At 46.8% G+C, this 5,072-nt stretch overlaps 1 long non-coding RNA gene across 1 annotated transcript; it reads left to right on the forward strand.

Moving 5' to 3' along the window:
• Positions 1 to 3,145: 3,145 nt before the first annotated feature.
• Positions 3,146 to 4,853, forward strand: LOC113929703. Its single transcript, XR_003522293.1, has 3 exons — positions 3,146 to 3,274; positions 3,441 to 3,522; positions 4,594 to 4,853. It is a non-coding gene; the product is annotated as an uncharacterized LOC113929703 (long non-coding RNA).
• Positions 4,854 to 5,072: the final 219 nt, after the last annotated feature.

The raw sequence follows: 5,072 nt of genomic DNA on the forward strand, positions 1-5,072 counted from the left end.
TTGGCAGTAAAAATAGACTTGAAACTTCAAGTCTCCAATCACATTAGGATAGCCCAAGACTTATGATGGAGTCAAAAGTTAAGTTGGTTTTTGACTCAACAACACTCTTTCTATAGATTTTTAGTATAGAACCTCACTTTAAATCAGAACTATAGATAGCAACACAAACTATATACAGAATTTCAGTGTTTCAGACTGATAGGTTCAACACTCGTAAAACAAAAAGAGAGGAAAGTTTTATGTGTGCATTGTTTTTTAAATTTCTAGAATTTTTACCATTATCCTCAATTTGGGCACAGCACACCTTAGAACACTTTCTACAAAACATTTTTGGAAAGTAAGCTGAACTCATCTAAGTGTTGTCAACATCTCGTACTTTCTCCCTTCTTCCTTTGTACCTCCCTCCCTATCCCGTCCCTGCTCCCCATAAGCACACACATGTATGCATACACAGAATATATACTTTCTCCCCAGGATGGCCAAACTGTTATGACGTTTTCTCCAAAAAATTTCTTTCAGATCCAGTCTTCCTTCACTAGAGCCCAATTTAGAGAGACCAGACCCCAGGAATGGCCAGGAGTATCCGGATGCCATGAACAGAAACAAGAGCAAAGACCCCAGCAAACAGTCCCTACGGCAGGAGAGGACCCCTCCCAGCTGAGCTCCTCCTCTGAGACACTCCGCCAAGCATGCCCCCGGAACCCTCCTTGCTGGGTGATACACAGCACTCAGGGCAGTCTGACGTGAGGGAAGACCGCCCTTGGCTGGACAACCCAGAATCCAGTTTCAGACCAAACTGCACACTAGAAAGAGTGCCGCGGTCAGTGTCCCACCAAGCCATGTGACTACCATCCTGCCTCCCCCACATCGCTCAGGAACCTCATGCAACACCCCAGCACGTAACATCACGGGTGGACCTGAGAACCACTCGACCAACTATGGCACACCAGGGAAGGCCAGGAGCCGTTTCCGGTGACTGAATCATGCTGGGCGAGGCGGGGCGGCAGCCATGGGCCACGGTGTGGGTCTGAACAGGGCAGGCCACCTACGGCTCTGCACTCCCAGTCCAGTCTCCACAGGGCAGCTGCGGTAGAGTCTGCAAAAGACATCAGACCGTTTCACTCCCCTTGTCAATATCCCCCAGTGGTTTTCCATTATGCATGGGATGAAAATCCAGATTTGTCAGCAGGGTGCGCTGGACTCTTGTCTATACCATGGTGGGCTCATTCTTTGCCCTGCGAACATTGGGCTCCCCTGCCTTCCTGCTTCTGGTTGCTGTGGCCAGTGGGAGGCATCCATGGGAATTCTGGGACAAGGAGGCGAATGAAGGGAGAGTTCCCTGCCCGCCCCCCCGCCCCCCGCCGCTAACTCCCTGCTGGTTCACAGTCAGGAGCTGCTCCCTCCCTTGCCCACCTCCCTTCACCACCCGTGGGGTACTGCACTAGTCCTTGTTGCTTTTCCTAAAGCCTGCCCACATCAAAACCCTCTCCAAATAATCCAATTTTAATGTGCTTTTGGTTTCCGGCTCTGTATGGCCTATAATGCCTTAAATGATCTGACCTCTGCCTCCTACTCAAGCTTCGTATTATTGAACTCACTCTCACTCACGTCCTCCCAAGCCTCTTGGGATTTCTCTCTGGTTCTTAAATATTCCAAGTCTGGACCTATCTCTGGACCTTTGTCTTTGCCTAAACTGTCCCCTCCACCCTACCCCACTCCCAGCCATTTACATGGCTGGCTCCTCCCCATCTTTCAAACATTCCCTCCTCAGGCTTTCCCACACCACCCAATCTCTAGAACACCAAGCTGCCTTTGTTTTTAAGCACACAGAACTATCTAAGACGTCCTAAATAAATAAATAAAAGATCCTTGTTTATGTCTTTGCTTATTCAGTTTCTGTCTCCTCTTGCTCTCCAGGACACCAAGGATCTTCTCGTCTCTTGTTCGCCCCTTTAAACTCTGAACCCAGCACCACTCCTGAGACATAGAAACCATGACGCACAGACATTTTCTGTTGAATTAATAAATAGCATCTAATATGTTCAGTCTACCATGGCAGAAGGGGAATGAAAGTACAGAGGGGCCAAGTTGAAGAAAATCATTAAACCTCTCCTGGAAACTTTCCAGTAGTCTTACAAGAGTATCAGATTATTAAATTTTCAATGATTTTTTTCAATCAATAAGTACTTCAATCAATGCCAGTCACTAGGAAAATGATAATAAGCAAGTAGATCTGACCCTTCACGAGGCTTACAGACATTTGGTAAGAGAGATAATTGGAGGAGGAATCAGGGATATAACAACTCCCCTCATGACGTATAGAGTAATTTGGGGCACACAGAATGGGTCATGGAGACTCAAAATGCAGAGACTCCTAGAGACTGAACTGACCCAGAAGACCAGACACTGTTAGTGGGTAGAGTGACAGAGCCCTCACCTGGGCTTTCCACGCCTGGGAGCATCATGTGTATTGGTGAGGAGCCTCCTTTCTACATCATCAAACTCTGGCTCATATGTGTGATCTCCAACTCTCTCATCTGTGTTTTAGAACAGGAGTCATGTTTTCTCTCTCTTGGCACATGTGCTAACACTCAGCAGAAGAAAGGAGGCAAAATCACCTCTCTTATCCACCTCTAGCCAAAATAATGTTTGAGAACAATCAAAGGTCCATTAAACAGAGCCAATAATACACACAGCCTTCATATCTTATCTAGGAACAATGAGTTGAGTCTGATTATATAATTCTTCTAAAGAATTAATAGAAATATTACAATACTGTACTGCAATAGTCAATACTTAAAAACAAGAAATCCAGGATCTATTTTTTTTTTTGCAAGATTTTAAGTAATCTCTACACCCAAACACCCGACATGGGGCTCAACCCCATGATCAAGAGTCTCAGGCTCCACCAACTGAGCCAGCCAGGCACCCCTCCAGGATCTACTTTTTTAAGTCCAAAAGAAAGTATTCTTAGCTCTTTTTCTTTGAGTGAGGAACCTGCATGCAGTTCCGGTCAGGGCAGCGAGAAGCAGGATGACCAAGGTGGTCAAAGCTTGGCGGGTCTTTAAATACTGAGGCGAGAACTTGCCGGTCAGATCACCTTGGCCACCAAGGCTTATCTGTGACATCACAAGACCACAGTAGGGTGAAAACCACCCAGGTATCCACGCTGACTGTCCTGCAACAGACATGAAACCAGACTTGTTGCTCGCATGGCGTCCAGCTTTAGCCCACTCTCCGCCATTTATACGTGAAGCCACTGGAGACCTGTCAGGTTAAATGGCTTGCCAAGGTTACACGGCGTGTGAGGGGTAGGGGGGAAATAGAGTCACCAGGTTAACCCTGTGACTCTTCTGAAAGAATAGCTCCCTTATTTGGTCCCTGGAAAGCTCCGTGGAGCTGGGAAGACCATCTCTCCTCACTCATGGCTTTTGTTCTAGACTCTGCAGCCACACACCTGAAGTAAATTGGCTTAACAGAGCTTCTTCGGGCATGGTTGTCACCTTGTCTGAATGGCATGAGGTGATTCTCAGAAAAGGAAAACAAATGAGGAGTTTCTGGCTCAATGCGGAGGAAAGTTGAAACCCATTCAACCCTCCGCTTTTCAGCATTGCTAGTGTATCCTTTTAACGGTGATTGCTTCAACAAGCATTGTTGAACTGCATTAAGTCAGGATCAATCCATCGCATAGCTTGGAGCCTACAAATGCACGTTTCAGTGCATTTCAGAAATGACTCACTAAATCAATCTTTTTTTTTCCCTCCACAAACTACAGAGGAGTCGGTCTTTCCCTCCCTGAGATGCACTCATGATTCGAACCAAAAATGGACACTCCCCCCTTTTATACAGACCACCACCTCCATTTCACCCCATATCGTCCCTTTATTTCAGCAAAAGTCCCCATAACAACAGCGTAAAGGGAAATTCATCTTCCACCCAGGCTGCGGCTTTGACAAGGACCCCTACCCCCCTGCCAACCCTCACTTCAGTCCTTGCTGTTTGCATCCAAAGGATACTTGAGGCAATGACTGAGGAAGGTGGGGTTAAGGTGGACAGCAGGACGAAGCAATGTTTGCTGAGTGTAGCCTTGAGCATTTTAATGGGATCAAAGGCAGAACACTCAAGGCCTTGAGCCTGAGTTGCAGCAAAGGAGAAGAAGGAGGCCAGCAGTGGGGGAAGGGATTGGAGGGAGCCAGGTCATTCTGACCCGCATCGTGCTCAGATCTACTTTACGTGGAGTTTACCCAAGGGAGCCGTGCAACTAAAGCACCACCCCTAATGCGCATGGAAGTTCACCTTTACTCAGTTCGGCCAAGTACATTCTTTTTATATACTTTTTATTATTATTAATATATAATGTATTATTTGTTTTCAGGGGTGCAGGTCTGTGATTCACTCCACTCCAGCAATCCTCAGTTTGTTTCCTGAGATTAGGAGTCTCTCATTTTGTCTCCCTCTCATTTCATCTTGTTTCATTTTTCCCTCCCTTCCCCTATGATCCTCTCCCTTGTTTCTCAAATTCATCATATCAGGGAGATCATATGATACTTGTCTTTCTCTGCTTGACTTATTTCGCTGTGCATATTTTGAAAGATCATCCGGAACTCAAGCTTGAGCAACCCAGCAACTCTGCCTTGGCATCCCAGGAATGGGACAGAAGCAGCTATACCCGGGGAACGGAACAAGCCATCCGCCCCAGGGGACAAGCAGAAAACAACCGATTCTTCATTTGCTCCCCCATTCAAACCTCGTCTGCATGCTCATTCTTCCTGACCTCTTGGAGGAAATCTCTGGAAGATCCCTCAATTCTTTCAGTTTGATTGAGGCACAAGAAGCATTTCTTTTGGGAAATAAATGCCTACTCAAACATGAAAACCAACACTCCAAGCTCCTACCTAATTTAGAGTCCCTTTCCATCTCTACTATGTTACTGTGTTCGGCCTAGAAATAAGTATAAGGTGGGGGAGGCCTGTTGGACTGGGCTCTCACCTTCCCAGCTTTACACTCCCAGGCCTCCCTGCTTGGCCCAGAGTCCAGCAGCGGGCCCAAGGGAGGAAGGCACTAGGGGAAGG

The sequence above is a fragment of the Zalophus californianus genome, chromosome 5, assembly GCF_009762305.2.
Source record: "Zalophus californianus isolate mZalCal1 chromosome 5, mZalCal1.pri.v2, whole genome shotgun sequence".
In the NCBI taxonomy this organism is placed as follows: domain Eukaryota; kingdom Metazoa; phylum Chordata; class Mammalia; order Carnivora; family Otariidae; genus Zalophus; species Zalophus californianus.